The sequence below is a fragment of the Lepidothrix coronata genome, unplaced genomic scaffold (assembly GCF_001604755.1).
Source record: "Lepidothrix coronata isolate B3197 unplaced genomic scaffold, Lepidothrix_coronata-1.0 Scaffold54, whole genome shotgun sequence".
NCBI classification, from domain to species: Eukaryota; Metazoa; Chordata; class Aves; order Passeriformes; family Pipridae; genus Lepidothrix; species Lepidothrix coronata.
Window position 1 is genome coordinate 2,255,709 of NW_016690234.1, and position 27,858 is coordinate 2,283,566.

The following is a 27,858-nucleotide window of genomic DNA, read 5'->3' on the forward strand; positions in this document are numbered from 1 at the left end:
TCACATCAAATGAACCCTCCAGAACTCAGCAGTGTCTTTGGGATAATATGTAGCAACAGCTTTGAATTCAACTTATCCTTAACTTCAAGGTTAATATCTTCTTTCCCAAGGATTCCTCTAACTCTAACTAGAGTTAGAGTATTGTTTATTTTTCTGTTGTGAAGATCCTGGACTCTCCAGCCAAATTCCCTGTTGGTTGGCCACACCTACTGAAGTCCAGGATACACATTTTCCCAATAATCTTGGGTATCACAGTTATGCTCTATATTGCTTTTAGGCCCCTAGAACATTGCATGTAATAAAAAGTGAGCAATTTCTTTTGGGCCATGATGACTGGGAGTGACAGGGTCTGTGGTGGTAAAGGTGGCTGAGTTGAAGTTCTGTGGGTCATCAGTTTCTATTTAAACCTTGCGTTTCATCTCAGATCATCTTACATTACTAGTCAAGGCTGTGTGAAAAGCAGAGGTGTTTGAAAGCTGACAGCCAGCACAGCTTCCTCCCTTTAGTTAAAAAAAAAATTGCCAGCAAGTCTTTCCAATGGCATTTTAAAAATCAAAGATATTGGATTTACAGAGTATGTTAATATAGCAAATCCTTCAGAATTCTGCTGCAGGTGTGTCAGAGCAGAGATGGATGGGGAGGACCCTGTAAGGGCTGTTGCTGTCGCTGCTGCCCAGCCCAGGCTCCAGAAGTGGGGCGGGAGGAATATTATTTCCAAGCATTTTAACTTGCTGCCTGAGAGAAAACAAGTGTCAGTGGCTGTTTGGTGAGCCAGCCCTTCCTCAAAGTCGGGGAGTTAAAGTGCTTGGAAATGACAGGTCTGTCACCCCTCGTCCCTGGCTGGAGCCAGTGCAGGTGACGAGTTAAGTGCCGTAACAGCCTTCCCCAGCCCGAGCCTGTCCTCATCACTGCTCCTCTGACCTTGGTCTCTGCCTGCATTCAGTCTCTGTGAGACCTTTTCTTCATCTCTCTTTTCCTTTCAAAACTTGTCTTGGACCTCACCTACTTCCCTAGGAATGTGATACTCCAGCTTCCCCCAGCAGCATTGCCTGGCTCTCGGAGCAGGCTTAAGGGCATGGAAAGCGATTAAAAGTCTTTAGAATGAAATTATTTCTTGCAAACTTTTAGGCATGATAGATGCCATCACACAGAGGGGACCCAACCCCCACCGTGCCCACCCCTGATCCTGCATCCTCCAACAGTGCAAGGGTTCCTCATCCATGAGGAAGGGTGCTTGCCTTTCAGTAGATGAATTTCATCCTTGCATCCTTGCCTTTCTTCCCACTCTGGACACATTTCCAAGCCCAAAAGCAAAATGAACCTCTTCTTCATTTCCAACCTGAGGCTACCTGAGGTTTTATGAGGTGCTTGGCCCCCAGCATGGTCCTTGTGAAGCGGAGGGGCCCATCAGTTCCGTAGAATCTTCTGTGGAATGGTGGTCAAACAGAAGTCTCTTGGGATGGTGTCTAAGATCCCTGTTAGGCTTTTCTCTGTCTGAAATATTTCAGCCCTGGGAGGGAAGCAGCAGTGGTCTTTGAGGCGTTCTCTAGTGCAAGCTCCATCAAAGGGAAAACAGACACAATGGTGCTGGGACAGGGAGCGGGAACTCCAAACGCTTCCTTAAATGTCAGTGAGTAACATATCATCCGGGTGTAGCCTGTGTGGAAAAATGAAATTATCTGCAAACAGCTTGGATAGAGGGTAAAAAAGTTAAAAATACACTGTTAACGTGATAAAATAAGAGTGGGTGCTGCAAGCTGTGGCATGCCATGGCTTTCAGGAAGCACAGCCCTGAAGAAGTACAAAAGGCCTTTAGTTTGAGGTAATGAGGTGCATCTAATTATATTTAAGAAAGAACAGCAAGAACTACTTAAGAATACACTACCCACCCTTTTCTTTTCACCAGGGCCAGGCAGAATCCCAGTCCTGAGACACCGTTATTTTATAAAGGGTGAGGATTTCAGAGAACATCACAGAAAACAAGGTTATTTTCCCATAACTGTGGGAAAAAAAAATGGCAAAGGCTTTCTTGTCTGTTCTCTTCTTCCTCTCAATAACTCCCATTAGGGGAGGGAAAAAAAAAAACACAACAAAAAACAAGCAGGCCAAAATAAGCCCGGCCGTCATGAGAAATGAAGGCTGTCAGAATGACATCTGACACCGGCGGGCCACAGCTGAAGAACAAGGGAAAAGTTTTCGGACGACTGTCACTGACCCATAGTCCCTCGCTCCTAACCTTGCTCTCCAACATATGTTTCTCATTTCCTTGCTTATAGCTGGCCCAAGCTAATGATATGTGTTTTGGCAGCCCTCCCGTGCTTGGCATAGTGCCTGCCTTGTTCTCATTGTCTCCGCTACTTACAGAAACCCCTTTCTCCGTCTTTCTCTCTCTCAGAAAATCAGCTTTGTACAACTCCAAGTATGCAAAGCAGCTCTTGCTGCCAGAGCTACCATCTCCCAGCTCCTCCACCCGTGTCCCCGGCTCTGCGCCACTGGCCAGACATGCCGGCAGAAACACGGGGAGACTGCCATGGAGCGGGACTCGAGCTGGGTGGAAACAGTGGAAAATCAAACATATTGGCCCATTAGAGCCTTGCTAAAAATACGGAGAGCAGAGCTATTCTGAGGGACGATGGCATGGGAAAGCTCTGCCTGGAATCCTGGGTCCCTCCAAGCAGACAGGGCTGTCGAGCAGACGTGGGAAGGGGAACTGGCTCCAGCCCTGGGGGGCAGAGGGCACCGCGCTTGGCAGACGCCGGGACGTCACTGACCGGGCCAGGCGCTGCCAGGGCGTTTGTTTGCTGCCTGCAGTCAGTGGTTATGGTGGATACGAACAGGGAGGGTGTTCTGCAGGGGTCCAGGGCATCCACTGGCTTCTGTGGGACAGGGACCACACCTGGGAGTGTTCGGGTTGTGCCTGGATCCCGCTTCTTGGAGCACTACTGATTGGGAGCGTGGGACAGAGCTGGAGCGTGAGGGCTGCCCTCACCTCTCAGGGCTCAGGCACTGTTGGATCCTGACACATGGGTATTTGCTTTGTGTTGGCATGGGGGACTGTGCCTGCAGCATCAAAAGAAAAGGCCACTGCTTCTTCACAAGGCACAACTAACCCAAAACGCCACAGCAAACAGAACAAGTGGCAGCAGAGAGCGACAACGCCAGGCTGCAGACCAGCTCTGCCCCACAGGTGTTCGATGAATCTCAGTATTATCTTCTCATAACCTTCCCCATACCAAAAAATACAATCTATGTGTTAGTCTGGGCACCGTTTGGGCCACCTTGGGTAAAATCACAGGTTTTTAGAAAATCTGCAACTTCTTCAACATGTGCTTTTCTCTAGACATAGGGATATATGGTTGTATTATATATGTTTATGTACTGAAGGCTCCATAACCTGCTTGTCCTCTGTGTATGTATCTTTTTTATATAAATATTCTCAGTCAGTGTGCAAACTGACATTATTTTGTGCTAGCAAAGGCAGGGTAACAATGGTGATGTAAAATCCAGTACATGATGCTCAGTTACATCGGTGTATAGAGGGTGTTCTGTAGGACTTTGCACCCAATGTGACAATTTTTAGGCTATTCCCACCTTTTTTATATCCAGGGCAGGGTGAAGGACTCACACTAAGTCTGATAAATCATCAGGAATTAATCTCTGGCAAGAAGAAAGCCATGCCATCATTTTAAAGACACTGAGCCAGTTAACTCCACCAGCAGCCACTCCACTGTGTTTGGTGCAAAATATTTATGTTCATTTTTGAAAGAGAGAACAGCAGAATTTCAGCAGTGAACTCGTCCTCAGTGTGATGAAAGTGAAACTTAAATTTTTCCTTCTTTCCTCCTCTCTTTTCTGACACTGTCATCCACTTTAGTGCCTGCTCTTTTAGAGCCTGGTCCCGTGTCACCGAAGTTAATGGGAGATTTTCCATGCGCATTGTCTGCGAACAGGAGCAGGCCATTACCAGGGCTCGTCACCCCTTCGCCACATTCAGCTGTTTCCTCTTTGTTCCTGCTCCTTGTAGCAAGGTCATTGCTGAACACTTTTTATTCTTCCCCTGCTCTATCCACAGAAACCGTTTCTCACACAGGAACTTCACTCGGCGCTCTGTGATCTCGGGTGCATCACTGCAGCAACCCCCCTATTTCTGTCCTTCCTGGTTATTGGGGTGTAATTTGGGCGAGAAGAGACCTTTGGAGGTCACTGTGTCCAAAGCCCTGCTGAAAGCAAAGCCAACAGAAATCAAGCTGCCAAAGGCCCTCTCCAGTCAGGCATTAAAACCTCAGTAGCCTCCCTGGACCCCTGTCCCACTTTTTGACTGATTTCATGAAACATTTGTTGACGTGTCACCCCTCCCTGCACACCCCACCAGGACCTGGCTCCATCCCCTTATGCCGTGGGTGCACGGCCCCCATTTCCCAGGCTGTCCCTCTTATCCCCTCCAACCTGCCTGGCACTCCAGGGGCTGCCGTCAATTTGGATTCATTCCTGAAGCTCGCTCTGAGTGTCCATGGGCTCCATCTCCCGGTCTCGGCATCACGGGACAGGGAGCCAGCTGGGGCCTACAGGTGCCTTGTCCTGCACCTCACAATCCCCCTGAGCAGGATTCCTGAGACCAGCTGAGAGTGTCTCACACTCAAAGGGCTCCGGCTGCTGCCAGGAGTTCTCAGACCCTGTCTTGGAGTGATCCCAAAGCCAGCTCACCTGGACAGCCGTGACAGCTGATTCCCCTGTGTGACCTGAAGCACCTCTACATCTTCTTTCCTCTGTCCTTATCTCCCCAGTAAATCGGTGTCTGATCATAAATCCAGAATGTCTTGTCAGGTTTTAGAGCTGCTGCTTTAGAGGTTCCAGGGGATACAGAGAGAGGGAAGTTGCATTTTGGAGATCTGTGGGTTCTACAAACTGGCATAAGAGTAATAAAGAAGCACCAAGGTATTTTTAAGGCACAGAATGAGAGAAAAGGGCAGGAAGATGTGTCTTGTTTCTCAGAGCAACAGCTGGAAGTGGGTGATTAGAGGCCGGTGAGTTTGTTGGGTGAGGCTTGGCCGGGTGTGTGGACAGGGCCCTTCTCTTGGTGTGGGGCTGGGTGGGTGCCGCAGGAGCACAAAGGGCTGCGGCGCAGGGCGGGAGAGCTGGTGTTTAAATGGTTAAAATATCACCACATTTGGCTGTCTTGGGTTTCTCATAAACATTCAGCGAAGCACTTTCGTTCAATCACACATATTAACTACTTAAGTTCCCCTCTCCAAGGATGTGGATTGTTATTTTATGCCAAATGTGCTGTAATTAAGTTTGACATAAGCACATGGATTAAATATGTGGTTTGGTGTGCAAATGGGAGATGGCTTTTCCTTCTGGCCATATGGAGGATGCAGCCACATGATTTGAGGTGTAGGGAAAGAATTCTTTACGCTTTATTTTGTTATTCAGTGTTGTCTCTTTTATTAAAATTGCTCAGGTTCATCAGCTGGTACCAAGAACATTGGTGTTGGTTTAACCTCTTGAGGAGGAAGGTAACACCGAGCGTTGCCCTTTTTCCATGTACTCCCTATGAAATACATGCATATTTAACGTGCATACACTGATATGTTAGGGACAGCATATATTGGGTAATAATACGTTATTTGTGAATTGTCAGAGATAGACTACGTGATTGGTTTTAATTGTCCAACCCTGTTAGAACACTGTGCCTTGCAGTGGTGTAACATTGGTGTGCACTTCTTGTAAGTTATGGTTTGCAATGATAAAGAGACCTCAGCTAAGGGCCTTTACATTATCATTACTACTATTCTTCTTTATTATTATTATTATTATTATTATTATTATTATTATTATTATTATTATTATTATTATTATTATTATTATTATTATTGCATCCTACTTTAATGTCAATAGCATCTAAACCAGAACATGGTTGTCATGGTGCTTGCCACTAAACTCATAAGAAAATGTGACATTTATTCCATAGATAATACTGTCTAGTTTAAGGCCAAATAAAAATGGTGATAGAAAAAAACATGGAGGTAAGAAGATGAGGAAGAGGAAGATCACATCCTCATGATCAGTGGGCACAGGAAATGATCATTTCAAATTCAATACTGCATTGTAAATGCCATAAGAAAACAAGCTTTCCATGTTCCTTGACAAGTTCCTCCTCTCCTATGAAAGGTGGCCCTAGAGTCAGTTGTTATTTGTGTTAATTTATTGAATATTTATTTCTTTTCCCAGTTCTCTATATTTCAGCTGCTTTGCTGTCATTTCAGTTCCTGAATTCTGCCATCTGGTGTAACATCTTGTACCTCTTTGTTTAGAAACTGACCTTTTGGTCAGCAGAGCCAAGTTACTCATAATTTTGTGTGTCCAGCTTGAAATGCTGCAAAGGGACTTGATGTTCAGGCAGTCTGTGTTACCTGGTGGCTATAACTGCTGTGCCTTAGACAAGGACCCAGGCTGATGCTGGGTACCTGCAGGTGAGCATTGCAGTACTGTTTGTGAGAGCCAGCGAGGCTCTTGGCCATGCACCAAATGGGCATCACCAAGTGTATGAGCCCCCTGTGAGGCTCCTGGCAGGACTCCAGCTCTCAGTAGTGGTTTGGTTTTGGTGAGTGAATCTGAAAAAGAAAACTTTGCAGAGTTCAGGGAAGAGCTACAGCAAGGATTGGCAGTCTGTAGAATGTGCTTTGCATTTTAAAAATTTAGAGAAACTCAGTCTAGGTATTATCCAATGAAACTAGTGAACTGTTAGGACAAGTTGTTTAGGGAGATTTCAGAGAATATTCTGAGTTGGAAGGGACCCACAAGGATCATTGAGTCTAACTCTTAAGTGAATGGCCCATGAAGGAATCTATGTCACTTAGCATTTATAGTTGAAGATTGGATGATATCCAGTGACACCCTTCTCCACAGGTTCACCTCGTCCACCTTGCAGCATTCAACCCCGATGCTGTTACCTGTTTGTTCGAATGAGCATTATGATTCCATACAAATCAAAATACCTTTAAGTATATTATAATTTTCTACCCTGCTGAGTTCTCAGAGGCTCTTCCATGAGATCCAAGTGAGCCATTCCTCTTTGCCTGGCCTACCTGGATGTTCTCTGTCAGACCTCCACTTACTTCACATGTCATGGATGAAGATCGTCTCGTGAAGTGTTGGGTTCTCCAGAGTGGAGGGCTGGAAGCTTTTCTGATAACTCTCCTTTGGGAAATCGGGGCTTGACACAGGTTTACAACATTGCCATAAGTTAGATTTGGTGACCCAAGAGTCCACAATGAAAATTGCTGAGAAAATTAAAACCAATAATTACTTCCAGTGCAATAATGTTAGCATCAAGCGTGTCTCCATCCTTCATCTCTTTGCTGACACATGGCAAGTGTTACCTTCTATTACACACTCAGGTCAATCGTGTACTTTTTAAAGACTTGCAACCAAACTTCCTCCCAGGCCTTCCGGAGACTTCCCTATTTCTCAAAAACGTAATAAGGATTAGCCAGAAATGTTTAAAGAGTTTCCAAACGATTCCTTTAAAATTATTAGATATATAAGTGTTCAGACTTGGTAATTTAAAAATCTTTAACAGATGCTATTTAACCTACACCTTTACTATTACATGACCTTGATTATATATTTACATCAACTACTTTGATTACAAATGTGCACCAGGAATGTTTTACTCCACAGTTATTGACATTTTTCCCCTCTCTGTTTAGTAACGGTTAATTATTGCACATAATAATCAATTATTTGAATTTATCGTATCAAAGGTGAACTTCAGAACTCTCAGTTTATTGTTTGTGAGGGTTCTGTGGGTAGTGCTCTACACAGCTGACTCTTCTTATGAGTTGTTCACACCCATCAGCTTTGGCTCATACTGATCGTCACAGATGTTTCCTTGTTTAATTTGTTGTACTTTGATTCCTGTTTTTTATAGCTGCTTTCATATCCTCTTTTAGCAGAGATGTATAAACTTCCTTGTGAAGAGAAATTTGCAGCTTTTGGGGCACCAAATGAATCGTCCTTGATCTTGGCTGGTTTTCACAGGGAATTTTCAGGTTATTTGTTCTGTTCCTCACAGGTGTTATTAGGGCTGGGAGATTTACTCCTTTCAAACACACAGGAATAGCACTGTGTGGGTTTTTTAAGAAATATAACAAGGCTTGGCTGTTTCTGCATTCAGTCCACCCAGGGTTTGCCTGCTAGGGTGAGGGTCTAATGCTACACGGCCTCATCATGGCAGTGGACAAAGCACATGTCACATCCATTTCTCAGTGATCTCCCACCCTCTCCCTTCCCCCCCCCCCTTTTTCTTCTACTGGAAATGGCTGGAAGCAAAACCCAAACATTTAAACATCACAGTATCAATAAAACGGCTCCTGTTCTCTATGAATATGCCATGACATGGGGCAGGGGACTGGGACAGGACCCATCTGCCTTGGTCAGAGCCAGCGGTGCCAGAGCCGTGCCCCAGGTCCCACTGCTCCAACACATATTTGCTTGGAACTGGTCAGTGAGGGAGTTGGTTTGTTGCTCCAACACAGTCCAGTGCCTGCAGGTGTTCGCTGAACTATCTATGTCAGCCCACAGAAGGGATTTAGGCTGCATGGGTGTGTTGGTGCAGTGTGGAACAGGGACTCTCAGCATTACATGGTGGTACCAGGTACCTCCAGGGATGAGCAGCCTGAGCCACTGTGAGCTCAGCCCAGGGCTCGTCCTGCCTTGGGGCCACGCAGGTGCTGCAGCTGCTGGAGAGCATCCTTTGGGTTTGGTTCATCTGCACCGACCCAGAGGTCATGCGGAGTCTGTGGGTGGCTCGTGCTCCGTATGGCTGCTCCTGGGGGAGGAGAACCCGTGGGTGAGCACCGTGCTCTCTGCAAGAGTCAGAGCAATCAGAGGTAACTCAGGTCTTCTTACACTTGTGCATCTCATCTTTATCTCCTCAGACCTACGCTTAAGTTCCCTTAAAGAAAGGACAGACCTAGGGTTTATTTTCTTTAACTTTTTTTTAAGTTTCCACTGGCACTGAGGTGAATGTTCTGACTCGTGCAGAGGGACCTGCCAGGAGGTGTCACCAGGATCATTTTGAGTCTGTCAGTCTGGACACAGACCTGCAGGCTTGTTCTTACAGAGACTGGAGACACAGACTCACTCTTTCAGGAGGTGTTATGTTTCAGAACCCCAACAACTAACATCAGCACCAGCACCACTGATTACTGGCACTTTGCTGTGTATGATATAAAACAGGGTCATTTCCAGCTCTTAAATATTTAAAAATTATTGAAAACCTCCTCTGTTTGCTTACTGGTCAATGTTTAGTCATAGGTAAATATTCCACATCCAAACAACAGGTTAGCCAATTGGCTGCTTTAGGGAAAGAGCTGGGATCTTGTTCGGATTTGTGACATACACATCCGGGCAAAGGGACCTGGGACGGCAGAAGTGGCACATGTCCCATGGGATCATTCTCACGGATTTATCGCCATTGGCACAGGTGTCAGTGATGAGCTGTGGCACAAGATGGGTGAGAACCTGGCCCTCAGCTTTTCTGAGCCTCAGAGCTGGTGTGAGCGCTGAGAAAGTGCTGAAAGAGGAACAGGAAACAGATGGGAGATGAGATTTCTTAGAATGCCGCTAATTTCTGAGAGTTTCCAGCCCAGTCCCACACCTGGGAGAGGCAGGGCAGCCCCAAGCGAGCGTTGTTCTTACACAAGGAGAGAGCCAGAACAGAGAGGGAAAGTGAATTCCCAGGTAACGCAGTGAATACGAGAAGCATTTTTCTACTCCTCTGTGGCTTTGAAAAAAATGTAAAAACTTTAACACTCTATTTCTGTATCAGAAAGTGAGGGGTTCATCAGCCCTGGCTCCGTCCAGCACAGGGAGGAGGAGGGTGGGACAGGACAGTGCTTGCTGGCTGGGCAGTAGCCCTGGGGAGGAGCAGGGACACCAGTGGAGCCACCTCTGCAGGGACACTGTTGGAGACACCCTCACTGGGACACTGTTCGAACCACTCTCATCTCAGCAGGCAGCAAAGCCAGCTGCCCTCGCTCAGCCTTCCCTCCCTCCCTTTTACCGCTCTCCCGACCCGGAGGGTGCACCGAACCCCTCCGAGGAGAAGGAGGATGTTGGGGACATCCCCCAGTGTGGCCGGGGGGCCGAGGGCACCGGGCAGCGGCTCCCCAGGCTGAGCCGCCGACACGCTGCCACAGGTTCTACTCGGGTGATTGTGTTGGCAGTTTTATTTATATTTTCCTTCAGAGTGGGACTGAGCTCCTTAACCACGAAGGGAAATTTAATCTTTTTGCTGATAAGACGGTAAAATACTGCAATCCGGCTGACCTCCTGAAACCAGATCCAAACAACCGGGCTGTCCAAAAATCCGAGACACCCCTCCCCCTGCCCTGCGACTGCATTTCCCTGGTGACCTCAGGCAGCCCGTGGCCAGCCCGGATCCTTTGAACACATCCCGGAGCGGGGCGATTAGAGGCGCTTTGATTGCCCAGCTCGGCGGGTCCGGGGGCTCCCGGCCCTCCTCCGGGCTCTGCTCCGGCGGGGTTTAAGGCAAAGCTCCTTCCTCCCCCGCCAGCCCCCTTTCATTTTTGTACAGCGTATTAAACCTCAAGACGTAGTTAACACTAATCCTGATTTATTTAGGATTTATCTGCATTATTAATTCCAGTCATGTTGTGAAAAAGTACCAAGGGTTCCAGTTTGTATGTAAACTTGGGCCGTTTTGTAGAGAGGTTTATTTCAATCTTCTCCTTGAAGTGATATTTTAGCCAAAATCTCAGACTTTCCCCTTTTTAAAACACTTCAGATGGGAGCTAGCCATAATAATTTGATTTATTGTTATTTTTTTCCCCAGTAAATACCCTCTTGGACTATTTTATGCATTAATCTGGATTTGATGTGGATTTAAACATTTACAATGCAAAATAATTTGGGTTAAAAATAATCCCCCTTGATAAAGCTAAAAAACCCCCCCCAACTGTCACCATCTCTGACAGCCAGACATCGGAGATCCTTGAATATGCAAATCGAGGCGAGGAGAAGCCTGAGAGCAAGAACGACTGGTGTCTCCTTTGATGGCCCGGTCAATCAAACATCCCAACCCATGAAGATCTGGATCTCGAGCTACTGAGGCTCAAACCTCAGCTCAGTCCTTGTGCTCAGTGTGCCTGCAGATCTCACCGCTCAGGCTGAATCTCCACCCTGTCCCCAGGCTGGGATTCTGCAGAAGGAGAATATTCCTGTGGGGATCTGTGTCGCGTGGTGGGCAGCACCCACCCTAAATTTCCAATTTAGGCCTTTCACTGGGAGCAGTGCCAGGATACATTATGCCCGTTCTCTCCAAGGCCGCAGTGGTGTTGCTCCTCACCCGCCTCCTCATAGCTATTCCCAACCAGATTGTCAGGCCTACAGGGAACAATTTTCCAGGGTATTTACTTGTTTCCTGAATAGGCACTTGGGATACTGGCATCTCTTGATCATCTCTCTGTGCAGGAGCAACTGAACAGCTTCCTGGGAGAAAAATCCATTGGGGACTGCTGAAAAGTGGGACATACTTGTAGTGCGGAAAGTCCTTTAATCCCAAGTTGTTGGTGGTTTCTGGGGCAGCAGCACTGTCTGCTCACTGATTCCATACTCCTGCCTGCAGGGCTGTTACCGGTCCCTGTTGATGACAGGATATTGGCTAGATGGACCATTAATTTAATTTATCTTCTTATAATCTCTTAACTAATGTAGAAATGGGATGTACCTGGTTCAGTTACAGTCCTTTCCCAATACAGCAGAAATCTGCCAGGAATATTCTGTCATTACATTTTTGTAGTTGCTGCCACGGTACCTGAACCAGGGGATTTTGGCACGAAAAGGGCAGAGAAATCTACTGACTCTTCCTTGCAGTTATGTCTTGAATTAGGTGCATGCTATGGTGTGGGACAGATCAAAACCTGTACATTTACCAAAATCCCAGTGTTTCTGTTATCCTGAATCCTGGTAATGTCTCTCACCCCCTGGTTTTGTTATTTGGATTTTAAAGTAATTTCCAACAGTGTCATGGCAAAAGGCACCACATGTAACCCAGGGTTCCCTCGCCCTCTGTCTGACAGTGGCGTGCTCGTGCCAGGGCACAGGGTCCAGCCATCAGGAGTGGGGAGGTGAGGCCAGGTCACTGGGTGTTTCTGATCAGGCTGGGAAGGGCAGCCCAGACCTGTCCCCAAACAGCAACTCCCGGCTGGCACAGGGGGCTAAATCCACAGAGCTGAGGATTCATCACAGGGGATTCATCCAGGGGAAAAGCCCAGCCAGTGCCAAGCAGCTCCATGGGGCTGGTCAGGTCACTGAGTTGCTGTCAGAGGTTCCTGACTCTCCAGCTGCCCTCAGCGACTTCCATCACCTCCCAGGCTGGCAGTTTTCCAGTAGAGCAGATACCCCTGCCCTGAGGTATGCCTGGCAGTGGCAGGGGGGCATTGTCTCTTCCCTGCAGCCATTTAAGGACAATGTTGGCTCTCACTGTGCCAGCAGGCGGACACTGACCCCTGACCCCGGCAGTGCCCACAGCGGGTGGACACGGGGGGTTAAGGTGGTCCAGTGCAGCTCTCAGTGCAGCACTGGGCAGGGGTGTCCACCAGGCTGGTGGGCAGCTGTCCCAATGCCAGCCTGGAAGCAGGGAGTCAGCTCCAGGTTGGGAAGTGGAGGCACCAAGTAGTGTTGTGCTCTCAGCAGAGAGTCGTAGATTTTGGGACGTCCCTGCAGAAATCAGGAGTGTCCAGGTGACAGGTTTGGCAGACGGTTACAACACACTGCAGTTCCAGACTCAAACATGCTGAAAGGCACTGGGGCATGCTGGAGGGACACTGGCCCATCATTTTTCTCTGGGACAAGGTGTGTGTGTTGTGTCCATGCTTGCCAGCCTGGATACTCCCTGTTCTGGGAACATCCCTGTTCCACAGTGGGCTTTGCTCTGAGCAGGTGCAGACCCCCTGCCAAAGGACACCTCAGGGATGACCCCCCCAGAGTCCAAAAAGTCAATCAGCTGGAAAAGGTAACCCTCCTTCAACCCAAGTTTCACCAAAACTAGGTTGTCTGACTTGAACTTCCAGTCACTTATCAGAGCTTTTCCCTGTTGAAGACTTAAAGGCCTCCCAGTCAATAAACACATTAGCTCGCTAAACATGCGGATGCCTTTTCTTCTCTGGATTAACCCTTTGGGAGCTGGGGCTTCCTTTGGATTTGTTAGGATATTGATCACAGATCATGTTTGCCTTTCAAACTCTTTTTCTGCTTTGGACTTGACAGATAGTTTCAGTGCTGCAACCAAGCAGCAAATCCACTGTGGCCACACAGAGAACAAGCTGTAGGAACAGCTGCTCTGGGGCAGAGACCCCTTCTAGAGCCCCAAAGGAAACCACTTACCAGGAGTCACTCATTCTCATAGGGCATCGCTAATTAAGCAAATACCGAAACGTTAAACAGTGTCAGATATAATAGATGTGTATTTTCAGTATTAGCACAAATTGTATTAAATTAAAATACACTTTAGCCTAATTTAGCTCTTCTTCCCCTATTGAACATCACAGGCCCATGCAGTAAAGTAACTGTGCATCAAATGGAAAAGGAGCCCAGCTGAGCCAGCCCCACTGCTCTGGGTAAGGACACATTAAAGGAGCTCTTAGAGAACGACTTAGAAGAAACTTTGCAAAATGGAAAGGTTATACTTTATGACCCTGCTGACCTAAATGGATGCAAAAATATCAGAATTAGTGACCTAAAAGAAAGCAGATCTGGCTTTTTACACATGTGGTAACCTCATCCTCTCAGTTCCCAGTTGATTGAGAATCTAGAGTAAAATGTCTCTGCTTTTGGTTAAGGCTCTTTGCTATTGCACCTCTCATGTATGGCACGGTCCTTTTTTACACACTCTTAAAAATGCAGCTGCACCTGCCTGGCTCAGAACTGGGCAAAGCAGGTGTTGAATTCCCCTAATTTGGACCATATTCACAGGTTTTTGAGCTCCTGGTAAATCTCCTCTTGGATAACTTTGCTGTTCCACTGCAGATATTGCCTTTTCCAGCCCCTCTAATAAATTATATTGAGTCTACATGCTTTGGTTTTAAGGCTGTCTGTTAGACTTCTTAAGATCTTCTCTTTTTTTCCATCTAGTTGAGGATTTCATAGTTTTTCCTCTTTTTATACTTTTTTTGAAGAAGGATTTTTCAAAATTCCGCCGTGGACTGCATGTGAGCTGTGCCTTTCCCAGAGTGACATACAAAGATAATCCTCTCACCGTACAACATCTAACTTTATCCTCTTTCTAGGCATTAAATTTAGTAACAAAACCCCCAAGAAGGTGGTATAAAAACTCATCCAAACCTTGCCTCCAGGCTTGGTTGCCCTTATGGTTCTTTCAGCCCCTCTTTCCTCACATGATCGCTCCCTTTTCATCCGTGGGCTGTTGGGTTTAGCAGCACCTCCTTGTGCACATCAGCTCAACTTCTCCAACCATCCTGAGCAGGAGGAACATCATCTGACAACAAAGTGGAATTTCTCAGGCAAGGAATGCTGAAATATTATAAATGGTTCTAGAAAAATCATGAGGTATGACTCTGTAGTGCACAAATTGGAGCTCAGGTTGGCCGAACAGGCAATAGTTACAAATCTCTCATTTCAGTGAAACATCTGTATTTTGTGAGTTTAACATGCTGCTTCCTCCGTCCTGCCATGTTGTACAGGGATTCTTCTTAGATATGATTTGGTTCTCCAGGTTATTCCTATGGTTCTTGTTAGCCTCCATGTTTACTTTTTGATTTATTCTCATTTAGGCAGCTGAGATTTCTCTTTGTCTTCAGAATTCATGTAATGGGTTTGCATCATTTTCTGCATTGTGCACTGGGGAAATTACAAATTCAGCACACAGCCGCACTGAAACTTTCTTTAAAAGGCTCAATCGACATGTGGAGCACGATGTTATTTACCTGACAACATCCTCTGGAAATCCCTTAGTGCAATGCCAGCATTGCCATGACTGTGACTGAAAACGGTGGCGTAATCCGAGAGGGAAGGGGTCTCTCTCTTTTAATGCTCATGTCAGAGAAGAAGCTGATAAGAATCACGATTTAAAGTTTTTCTAAGGCTGGGAATAATTAACCTTCTAGTGCTGCCGCTGGTTTGCGATGTCACACGCAGGAAGCGGCGTCACTTCCCCGCTCCCGCGCGGTGGTGACAGTTCCCGGCTCATTTCAGAGGCGCGTTGAGAGGATCAGTTCACACTTCTCCATCACTGGCGCTGCATCGAGTGTGACGTGTCTCTGGTTTGCTGAGCAGGAAGAACCAGGCAGTGCACGGGGGTTACTGACCAGGCTGCTCTGTGTGAGCCTGGGTGGCCGCCTGTCCCATCCTCCCTGTGGCCACGGCCCATGCCACTTCATCGGGAAGTGGAGTCTTACTCCTGAGGAGAGTATTTGGTTAAGAGGATTTCCTTTCTCATGCAGGGACCACAGTAGCCATGCCAATAAGGGTGGGAGCGATTATGAGAGATTGACTGGTGGAATATAATCCCTGCGTGCTGCTGGTTTGATCTGGGGAAGATTGCGTTTCAAAGGTAGCGGCTCATCCTGGGCCAGGAGCGGTGTTCCACCCGTAAATAGGGCTCTAATGAGATCCGACAGCCCTGATTTCTCTGGTGATACAGTAAAACAACACGACCAATGCTGATGGTTTGGGGTCCTGACCTTTAACAAGGACTTGCGACACAGGGCAAACTGCCCAAGAGAGATGGAGGGGCAGGAGGCCAGGGGACAAGGTCGGCAGATAATGAAGTGGTCAGCATTGGATTTCTGTCACTCACGGTGGTTAAGTACAACAGTGAGGGACTTCAGTAAGAGAAACTGTGAAAGAGCACACACAGAAATCACAGAGAGCCGGGGAACTGGGGGGTCAGTTACCTTCCGCTGTGAGCTCCAAAAGTCCCAGTGACTTTGGTAATGAAGAGGGTGAGGGCAGGAATCATGCAAAGGGAGTGAGAGAGCAGGGAGGGAGCACAATAGATTAAAGCAAATGGAGAAGAAAATCCAAGGGGACTGGCAATGTGAGCACTGCAATCCAGTGCTGAGAACCCAGGGAGGGGAATGAAGCACCTGCAGCAGCAGAACAATCTAGACCAGAGGGTGCTGATGACAGAGCCCCTGGTTTACGCAGGCAGAGTTCTGGCTGCCCCTGCTCTCCCTGACAGCAGGGGCACTCCTGAGCATGGCCCTGGCCCTGGCCCCACTTACACCAATGGCCGTGGGCCCCACAGCCACCAGGAGCAGTGCCCGGTCATGCATCCCCCATCCCAGTTGCTTTCAGCCTCAGCCTGTCCTGGCACTGGGAACTTCTCTGGGGCCCGAGGGGTGGCTCTTCTTCTTTTAAGTTCCTTTGTGCTGCTAGATCTAAATTTAGTGGGACTATTAGCTAAGAAAACTAAAATACTCAAACCATTTGGTATCAGACTGCCTGGTGCGAATGCAAAGAGCAAATGGTGAAATACAGAGGCAACTGAGACTGTTATGAAGGAGGCACTGACAGCTGATCGGGTCTGAATTAAAGATCTCTTTCCTTTTCAAGTGTCCTCCTTCAGACCTGGGTTTAATAGAAACATTTCATTACATTTTGCTAATATGTCCATCTAGGCTACAAGAGACAGAAATTAAATGCATTCGACCTAAACACAGAGGAATGTTGTTATTAAACAGCAACTCCAAAATTCAGATGACCAGAAACAAAAGTGAGAATGGGAATTCTGGACAGGTTATTCATGTCCAGTATGGATAGGATGCTGAGTAGGATGCTAAAAGCAAATAAAATGATAAGTGGTGAGTGGGAAAATACATTTTAAAGCCACTTCAGACTCAGTAGCCCAGGCTAGGTCTTTTTACATGAAGAAAAAGATGATATATAGTTTTAGATTGCTGATCCCTTGGGAGGTGTTCAGACTGCAGGGCCTATAAAGGACAGAACCAGTAAATCTGATGTGTACAGGAGTCTTTCATACAGAGTGAAATAACCTTTATCTCAGCTGTAGGACTGTTAGAACAGTTGCAGAGAGCGACCTGCGTCTGCATCAGCTTTGGTCAGTGCAAGGTTTGCTCTTTCGCTGGTTGTTCTTTATTTGGGTGTTTTATTGTTGTTTTTTTTCTATTGTAAATGCAACTACTGAAGCCAGGCAACCTATGAGAGAGGTGAATTGCTTGATTCCACGGCATTGTTTTAATTTGTCTTTGGATGAATTCTCATAAGCTTTCATCAGAAAATCTCCCATTAGAAGCATTCATTTAATTTAAGAACAGTTGGGAGAGGAAGGGTTGGGATGACAGATGGAGTCTGTGGGTGTCTTATAAGAGAGAGCTGAGCTTTTTGTGTTTATCTTTTTGTGGCACATAGTTACTGTTCTCCACTGCTTCCATTTTTTTAATCTGCACTTTTTTTGTGCAGTATTTCTTAGAAATTTCTCCTCTTTTGTACTGGAAGTCTAATAGATTTCATTAGTTTTTCCTGTACTGTGTCAGCTTTAAAACATTCCAATGTAATGGAGTGCAGGGATGTAACCTGGTAGGAAAGCAGAATAAAACAGGCTGGATTTCAGTCCAGTTTGGAATTGCACAGTATTTAGCAGAAAATATACTGGAATATTGAACTGTTTTCTCCCCTAAGCTATCCCACTGACTGTCCAGCCATGGTACACGCAGGCTGAAGGAGTTTTCCAGCTGTGCTGATGCCTTCGCTGTGTAATTAGAAGTTCATTGTCAGAAAGTGGCTTAAATCTCACAGCTAACCTTTATTTAAACTAGAATAAAAGTAAATATAAGGTTTCAGAGCACTATCTTTAAAAGCACGTGTATAAAAGCTGTGGGATTTCTGGTTGTCAGTGTGTCTGTCTATGTCTGTGTCCAGGGTGGTTTAACCTGCAACACCTGCATGACAACCACACACCCGTATCAGTGTCAGACAGGCAGTGACAGCAATGAGGACCTTGTTTTATAAACACCTGAATGATCAGCACACACAAATACCCTTGTTTTTTAAACACCTGAACTATCAGCATGCGCAAATACAAATGTTTGCCTGCAGAGTCCAGCTGGTGACAATATTTTGGTCATCAGGTCCCTGGGTTGTAACTTACACCTCTTTTAACAGTCCAGAAGTTGTAATGACAAACAACCTGTAAGTTGTAGTGTCTCTGCATTGGGACTGCCAGGCCCCTGTGTGGAACTAATTAAAATTTAAAAGTAAAATTAAGTCCTGTTAAAGGAAGATGGAAAACAGTGCAATGTTTGTTCAATATACGACTTGCTTTGCTCTGCAATGTAAGCAGGAGGCCATAAATAGAGGGCAGAAATTTCAAGCATTAGTCTGACTTGTTCTTGCCACGTTACACATGAATTTATTTGCATCTCTATGTGCTCTCCTGAAATTTGCATTGCACAGAACAAAGCAGGTGATATGAGAAGCAAAGTACATTCATTAGATTTTTGTTACTTTTCCATGAAGTTTTTAACTTACTATGACCCAACCAGAATTCCAGTTTTTCCCTTACCCTTCCCAATTTCTGAATTATTGGATCATTCTTCATTCTAATGGCAAAACCTCTTTTCCAAGGCTCTGTCATCGCTTCTTCTGATTGCCACAGCAACTTCTTTTTGCTATTACACACATTTCAGTCCATAAAAAATACACCTTAAGAGTTTTTCTTAGCATTTGATTTATCCGTTTTATCCCTTCAGATCCCGTGTTCCCCCTTCATCCCTCCTTCCTAACAAGTCAAGCTTCACGTTCACCACCTCCGTCCCTTCCACTGCCTGTTTTAGGTTCATGTTCTTGCAGTCTCTCCATCAGCTCCATCAGAGATGAACCTCTACACTTCTCTTATTATTTTGATCTCATAAAAACATCTCTGTTCTTTCTTCCGTCTGTATCATGTATATTATTGTCCATGAACTGAGCTGCAAAGCTTCTGCTTCCTCCTGTCTGCAACATGACCCAGCTGGCCCTACATGACCCAGCTTTCCTTTCCCTAAGCTGTAGCCTCCTGTGACGATCCTGGGGCTGCGTCCATCTCTGCATCACCGAGCCCAGTAAGGACCAGTGTGGTGAGCTTGATTCAGCCACTGCTGGTGCTGAAAAGGCAAGAAGGGGTTTGTTTGCTCCATGAGAAAAAGCAGCATCCCACTCTGCTCCAGGATAGTTGGTGCTGTGGCACAGCTGCCTTTCCTCTTGCAATTGGCAAGGAGACATCTCAATCCAGTTCCATCTCATTCCCAGCTCCCTGGGACCACTGGCCTGCTCCTTCCCTGGTCAGTGCTGCAGCTCTGCAGGACATGCTGACCAGCTTCCAGCTGCCTCTTCCTTCCTCAGGGCACCTCTGGCTCTGTTACAGGCTCTTCTCCAGTAGATTTTCTAATATCAGTTGCCTCAGCCCTGGAAGCCGTTATCCTGTGACCCATTGTCTGCACAAGCAGACGGGAGACAGGGACATTCCTACATCTGTCTTTTCCTGCTGCCCTGATTTATTACGCTGTAAAATAATAAAACGTTAAAAAGGTTGAACCTGAACTGAAGCTATGACTATGACACTATTAATCAAACTGCTGGAGAATTACTTTACATGCGGTGCCTTAAGCACTGATCCAGTCCACTAAAGTTGGCCTGAAACATTGTCCACAGTCTGAGTACTGGGCCTGGGAAAAGCAGTTCTGGATTGCTCTGTTCTGCTCCGGTGTATGACCATGCAGGGCAGGCATGCAGGGCTGGCTCATCAGGTTCTCCTGCTCCACCAGCCGTCACAGCACCTCTTATCTCAGCCGTCGATGCCACGCTCACTTGATGTCTCAGTTCCGGAGCAGAGACGCTCCAGCTGCTATCTGGGAAGGCTCTGGCCCCAAAAATATTTAGTTAGCAGCCATTCAGTTAAGTGGAATTGACTTTTTATCGGCTTCCCTCTGTACGTCTGCCACCAGCGAAGGCTGTTTCCTCCTTCCCCCTTCTCGTCCTGTCAGTCCGCTCCGCATTCCTATCGGCAGCCGTTAGCTCTGATCAATACTAACCACTGTGTAACAGCTCACGCATGGCTGCCTTGGTTTGCATCGATCAGCCCCTTCCAACAGGTACCCAGCTATTCGAGGCAGTGACTTGAGATAAACACCTACTTTTACTTCAGGCTCATTCATTCCGGGTGTTTCAAGGAGAGCTGGTGCCCTTCTCCAGAGATTTGCCGAGAGCAGACTCTCAGCAACTTCTCTCCTGCTCAAGATGATTTGTGACCCATCCCACCCCTTCTGACACCCAGACTCTAAAAACAATACCATACAAGCACTTCCAAAGAACCTAACCTGGGAATGACACCTTGGATTGCTTGTGTTAGGAGAAATCAGTGGTTTTGTAATTAAGAATGTGTGCATTGATGAGTCACAGGGTGGGGATGACCAGCTGGGCATTCACGACTGCCCCGCCACAGCTCCTCACTGGAGGACCACTTCTGTCACAGCTGGGGGTCTGGGCACTGTATCCCCATGAGCCCCATGGGGATGCAGCATCCCTGACCTTCAGCAGAGACAGCCCTGATCTGGCACTGGGCACCGTCTGCAGCTCCTGCAGGGCTGGTCAGGCCATGGGCACTTACAGGAGGAGGCTTCTTGTTCCAAGGGTACTGCTGAGAAACTTCTCATACAGCAAACACTCCTCGTACAGCAACATCCTCACATGTCAGTCTTTTGCTGAATCTTAAAAGTACCTATTTTTCAGGATGGCACCTTCAGGTCATCTGTCCTATTCGGGTGCCATAACAGAACAGGAGATAACAGACTATGAACATGGGCAGGAGGAATCTCTGCAAAACTGACTGGCCACCAGCAGTGTGCTAGCAGTCTTACTTGCTTGCTGTCCCCAAGTCTGCCAGCACAGATGTGCTCCCCCCAGGCTCCTGCCCCAGACCCCACTCACAGCGCTGGTCCTTGGGCTGCAAGAGGGGAGAGGGTCCCACAGAGACACGAGCACCTCTGCCAGAAGTGCAGCCCCAGCTCCAACCCGACAGGAAAATGCCAGTGGATCAGACCTGTCCAGCCTGGAAAGCCTCTGGAGAGGTTAGAGAGGCCTTTCCTGGTTGGTTTGTAGCAGTGCTGTTTCAGAAGGGCCGCAGGGCTGCCACAGCAGCTACAAACTTCCCAGTGAAATGAGTGTTTATTATTATAGGTTTGATACCATTCCCAAAAGGCCCTAATCAACAAGTAATAAGGCCTCGAGAGAGCAATTAGAAACCTGAACTTTAACTCCCTTATAACCACGGTGCAGGAAGCGACTTCTGCTCTGGTTTGGGGTTTGCAGCCTGGTATATGAGCAAGTGGGAAGTACCAAAAACCTGAAATACAGAATAACTGCAGCCAAGTATTTGGACAACGAGGTACAAGGTCCGTTTCTGTGGCAGGTAAATATGTGCCTGGCAAAAAGCATAATGGTTTGGGAGGAATCCGTGCCCAAATAAGCACTATCTATCACATCTGTGTGTTTTCAATGCTTCTTCCCAGCTTTAGGCAAGCACTGAGGGTGTTCAGTGCCTGTACACATGCAGCATCTGCCCCCCTTAAAAAAAAAATTACCTCAGTTATCCTGCTTGTGAAATAACAACAATATCTGCCTGAAGGCAACACCAGCCCTTGAGATGTGGGTTTGCTCAGAACTTGTTTTGAATACTTCGGACGGGCCACTTCAGACAGGAACTGCACATTGAGTAATTCTTGCCATAGAAAGTCACGTGGCTACTGGAAAGCAAAAAATTGCATAAGAGCCTGTCCGCGTAGCACGGCTGTGTCAGGGAGTGTTGGCCAAGAGGGCTTGTTCTCCGCCAGCCTGCCTGGAGCAGGGAGGGAGCACTTGACTTTCCATGGAGCTGTGGCAGCGCCGGCACACACCCACAGCTGGGATCCTCCTGGTCCTTCAGACTCAGGAGGGGCATTCTTCAAAAGTGTTACTTTTCTTTTTTTTCTTCCCTAAATACTAAACGTTTGAAGTCCATGCTACAGTTCCCTCAGGAAGTTATATCAAGGCAGCGGGCACTGGCAGCAGGCACTTGGCTAAGCATGACCATGACTGGAGTTACCTGTGGCTCTTGCACCCACAGATATAACCTGGTGAGGTGAGGTCCTTCTCTCTGTTAGAGGTGGAACTACACACTTTCCACTCAGACTTCCAGTGGGAGTGCTGGTGGTGCCACCACGGTCCTGTCCTGAGCCCGGGATGCCGTGGCTGGGAGGAGGAAGGGCTACATCCCTGCCAGCTGTGATGCCTGTAAGGAGAGCAGAGCTGAGCAAGGCAGGCCCAGGAGCCTGAAGATTGAGGTGAACTTAATATATCCCTGCCTTAAGAAATTTCAGGTCTCAAAAGCTTCATTTGATGTATAACTGGAGCCAGCAGAGGGAGTGAAATGCAGGGACGCCGTAGTGTCCATGGAAAAAAGAGCTGCTGGGCTTTGATCCAGGTGCAGCTGGTTCAAACAACACGTCTCAGAACCCAAAATGTGGGTGCACAAGCTCAGCCTTGGGCCACAGGTAACACAGATATGGATTAACAAAGGCAGGTGATCACTTGTAGGAGTGAGGGGTTGTCTCCTGCATCATTATCAATGGAAAAATAAACGCTCTTGGGGCTAACACTGTATGTTTCCAGTGTGAAGAAGGTATCCAGAGGAACCTCAGCCTTTCAAATAATCCTTGTTCTGAGGGGTCTGAATTCTGTCCCCATGAGCAGGTTCACTTTATGTTCGGTTGTTCTGACACTGCTCACATGGTCCTCAGAGTGACCATGTAAAGTCCTGAGGAGAAGCCTAAAACCGAGTGTGCTGATGTTGCTCCCTTCTTCTCTTGCGCCTCTAAAATGTCCTGGTCTTGGCATTATCTTGAGCACTAAATGTTACAGACATGCTCACAAACAGCTTCTTGCTGATTTCTTAGTTAATTTCTTCAAAAACAGCAATTTTGCAAGTGGATTAGTTCTTCAGCATCCACTTAGGATTTTTTTTTAGACTCATCTTTAATGCGTCTTCGCAGACACAGATAGTTTCCCCTTTTGACTGAGTGGGCCATCTTTGTTCAGCATTTGATTGGAAGAGATAGGAGGTGATCTTTATTAAACTCTTTAGTAAATGTGTGAGCTTCTTCCTGGCTGCCTCTGAAGGAGAACTTAGAAGAGTCTTTGAATCTGTGTTTATACACTAGTTTTCAAAGAAATATTTCTTTTAGCAAAATGCAAAATTGTAACAAGTTGGTAACCTTAATAATTGCATTGAATACTGCAGAATTAGCTTAAAATAAATTTTTCCTTCTTGAAATGAGATTACGTTTGTGCCTGGATCAAGCAACTCTGCACCAGTCTTGAACTCCTTAAAGATGAAAATCAGAATAACCACTGCAATATTGAAAAGGCAAAATGAGAACAGAATGGCAATTGGCCAGTGTTTATGAATCACAGAATATGATCATGAAATCACAAGAATAACCACCAAAAGGTAAATAAATTACCCAGCCTACTACTTATTTTCATGTGCAGTTTGACACAAAAGCTGAAGCCATGAATGATTTATACCTGTTTTAACAATAATACTCATTTTCCTGAAAGATGGTCAGCACTCAGGCTGCTGTGGGCACTGTGCCAGTTATTGAAAGGTTAATGTCTCAGCAGCAATACATTAAATTATGAATTATACCAGTCCCAAAATGGAAGGTTATTAGCTTGGTATGTTTAATTAGCCCGGCTTGAACTTTGCCATCTGCAAGCACTGCCCATCACTAATGCATGGCCACGTGGGATACGAGGGGTGGGAGTGGGACACCAGGAGCAGGTGACCTTCCCCTCCGGGTCAGCCCAGCTCACCTGCGGAGCTCAGAAACCCTGAGCAGGGCCCAGGGCTCAGCCACGTGCTCAGCTCCGATGGTCCAGCACTTCCTGCCGCACAAAGCACATGGACACACCAGGAGAACACACCTGGCTTCCTCCCCCGCCCTTGGGGCCAGTTACCTGCCAGAGCATTGCAGTGATGTCTGTAACTTCTCAGGAGAGTTGCGACCTAGTAACCCCAGACCCTCCCGTGAGAGGAGAAGGGAGATGGGTGAGGGCCCAACACGTACCTGAGCCATGGATGTGGCAGAGGTGCTTCTCCAGGGAGGGTCCGTGGTCCTGGCAGGAGTTGGAAGGAGGCTTGGGGAGAGCGGCGGCTGCGGGCCAGCACTCGGGGATGTGGGAAGCAACAGCCTGCCGTGGTTTTATTTGCACAGCATCTCCTGCCAATAACTGCACAAGGCTACAATATTTAGCTTTTCAGTAAATATTTAAATTTTACTTCTTTGCTTATTTATTTTTTTTAAAGAACAAACAGTAAATTCTGTTGATTTTTTATTAGTTAAGATGACATGATGCTTTGGAAACATGATGCACTAAGTATTGCCATAAGTGATTACTCCCCACGACTGCGAGGGTGCTCTTGGGGGGCCATGTGCTAAAACCTGGGTCGGAACCATGCCCTGGAAAGTACAAACAAGGGGCAAGAACCAAAGTTGTAAGGGGCCAAACACAGACGTATTTTTAATTCTTCTTTTTGTAGATAGTATAACTTTGCCAAGGAGGAAAGGAATTTGGGCAGACTTAATATCCAGCCTGTGCAGCTTCCACGAGCTGGACACTGAAATGAAGAGAGAGTTTATTCATTCCCATCCCGACTCAGCCCACCAGAATTAAAAGGCATTTTAACCTGCAAGGGAGATTGGGTCAGATACTTCCCAACCTGCCTATACAGAGAAGGCTGTTTGATTCCTCTGGCTACCAAGTCTCCCCATTTCTGTGTTGGATTTGAAGAGTAAAGAAAGAGTCTGGCAGGAATCAGGAGGCATCTAAGCATCAGAGACAGCACCAGGTAGAGACGCAATTCCTTTTTCCTGATATTCTTACAGTTTGCAGTATATACATTATTTCTTCTCCTGCCCTTGAGCTTTTGCTGATTCCCTCTTCTCCATGTCAGTAAAACCTCTGTACTTGTAGTTCTGGAGCAGGTGGCATGGTTGGAATATCGGAGCAATACGTATTAGAGTGAAACCTACAGACAGAAATAGAAAGCAAATGGAAGATGAATTGATCAGGGGAAAGGCAGAGGATGGAGGGGATAAAGTAAAGGCAGAGAGAGACACGAGTAATACCTTGCCTGTGTGCTATGGTAATTTATTATTTTTATATGGTGCCCAGGGTGTACAGTATCTGTTTTACTGAACAAATAGAAAAAAGAGTTCTCAGCCCCAAACAGCCAACATATTAATTTACTGTGTGACAGCCTAACGAAACGAGCAGCCAGGCCAGTGTGACAAGGAATAATTTAGTGCTTGTTGAGCATGAGTAACTTTACTATTGGTATCCTTGCCATGTGTATGGCATCCGATGGATGTCTCTTGGGTTTGTAATAACTTACTGTGGAAGAAAAGTTTCCCTTTCAGTGGAAATCTGAGTGAGGGGGTGTCTGAGGGCATGGGCCAGGCTTGTACCTGGAGGAGCGAAGAGGCTGCCAGATCAGTACACTGGGAGGGAAGGAGTGAGGACCTGACCCCCAGCCTGGAATGGGGGGAGCACCACAAACCCCTGACCGGGGGTGTGGGGATGTGTGCAGTGGGCTCAGGCATGGGGAGAGCAAAGGAAAGGACTCAGGAGGGAAAGCTGGAGTGTTTGCTCTGAGCCATCTCAAGCTGGAGTTTCTAAGGAGCCTCCAGCCGGGGCAACAAGGAGGTGACCTGAACCAACACGCTCCAATGGGAGAGGTTCCAGTGCAAACCTGCCGTGACCGCGGAACCGGGGAAGCAAGAGCAGAGTTGTTTTCCAACACAGTTATTGCCACTTCAATTGCAGTTTTATTCCAAAAGCAAATTCCAAAGTTTTATGTCCATAAAGGTTTTGACATAAACAAGAAAGAAGTCAGGAAAGTGGTATGTACTGTGTAAACACTCCCACTTTATAATTAATGCTGGAGATCGGGGAGCAGGAATGGCTGTGCATGTGTGGTCATTCAGATTTACTGTTGCTCTGATTAAAACCTAGTTGGGCAATAATTTTATGCCCAGGTAGGGGCAGGAGGAGAGCAGGATGCCCCCAAGCAACCCATAAATAGTGTGGTGAAGACAAAGCGTTTATTACTTAGCTTCACAAAGGCTCCATAAGTGCTCTCCCAGGGTACCTATACTCGTACCCCAGATGCCAATTCTGCAAATTAGCATTATTTCTCAAAATCCTGTGTAAACAGAAGTCATTTAAATACTTGATTTCATCAGACGGAGTCACCCATAGAAACACCAGTCTCTTTCTCTCCCTTTTGTGGGTGAGCAGAGGTTTTCCCTGCCTGGGTGTTCATTTCTCTTGGAATACTTTTACTGATGGCAAAGTCTGGCAGGGTCTGGGATCCACAGAGAACACATTCTGCAGGATTCTGTCCCATGTCAGTGCCCCATGCTGGTGTGAAAGCAACTATGGGGCATAAACTTTCCTGTTTATCACTGAAGTGTGCTATTTTGAATCTTCTGTTAGCAGTTTAAATTACTATGCCAAAAGTGGTTTCATAGCTGAGATGCACAGGGAATTACAGGGATTTGAGATCTTGTCAAAAGAGCATTGGGTTGTCCCTTTTTTGTAATGAGAGATGCCAACAGTGAGTTCAGCTCAGGCTTTGCTGATGGACTCTTGTTTTGTCATTGGGTGTCCTGCCACTAGCAAGATGTTCAAATCTTAGAAACTCGCAAAATTATTTTAATCCGTTTTTGAATGAGATTTCATGTAGAAACAGGTACCTTAGTTAACAGGGTAACAGTAAAAACAGAGTGAGAAAAACCCATAAAATCACTTTTACATGACAAAATAATTTCCCTAGATATAATATTAAATATCAAAAGGTGAATATTTCAGGATTTTCCAGTGTTGCAAGTGTTGCATTTTAAGGATGCCTGTCTCTCCTGCTCAGAGGCATAAACATTTAATATTGAATTTTGCAGGACACTGGACTTTAACATCTTTATGGTAGATAAGTTGCCACTGACCAGGAGGACAGCACAAGGAGGTGTTGCATTTGCTGGGAGGGAGAAAGCACTTTTCTAGCAGTTAATTTCTTTTTTAATCATATTGTTTGGACCTGCTGATGTTTTGAATTGTGAGAGTTAATTCCAGAGAAATAGGGAAGGGAAAAAAGGGCAGGTGATGGTGATCAGTGGGGCACTGTGAAAGGACATGGTTTCATGGTGTTCTGGAAACACACCAGGAGGAATTACACCAATATCCGATCTCACATGCTCTGCTCCATCACACCAAGTCAGTATTGTACCCATTGTACAGGCTGGGAAAATAGGGCAAAAAGTGGGGAGAGTGAGCTCTGAAGTCCATTTCTGGTAACTTCTAGTGTACCCCATGTCCCGCTTGGGCTGGTCCTTCAGCACAGACAGTGAGTCTGTGGCAGAGCTAGCAACAGAATCCAGGCCCCTGTTCCAACTCCCAGATCCTCGAGAGTATTTTTAGGCACTTAATACCATTAATTTTATACTCTTTTTGGCCAAGGATCTTAGAAACAAGATCATGCTTCCTCCTGAAATAATTTTTGAAATCCTACTTGTGCACTCTTGAACAGCTTTTTTTCAGGGATCATGTACAGTTTAGCCCTATTTAGGAATAAATGGGCTTAAAAATTAGTTTTGGGAAGAGTTTTGCATGGACTCTGCTTTTGTGCAGCCTCGAAGTGTGAATAAGGATGGAGAGGGAACGGTGCAGAGTCTTTGTGTTCTGCAAGGCAAACGGTACCTGTCTGTGAGGGGCTTTGGC

General features: G+C 46.5%; 1 long non-coding RNA gene across 7 annotated transcripts in view; it reads left to right on the forward strand.

Moving 5' to 3' along the window:
• The window catches only part of LOC108498012, a 387,118-nt gene that overhangs the window by 347,249 nt on the left and 12,011 nt on the right, over positions 1–27,858 (forward strand). Inside the window, exon 8 of one of the 7 annotated variants that reach the window (XR_001875036.1) lies at positions 24,623–24,752. The exons of 5 other annotated variants lie outside the window; for them this stretch is intronic. This is a non-coding gene — a long non-coding RNA (uncharacterized LOC108498012). Of the gene's footprint in view, positions 1–13,577; positions 13,731–24,622; positions 24,753–27,858 lie in introns of those variants that run through there. One more of the 7 variants, XR_001875035.1, reaches the window with a different exon arrangement.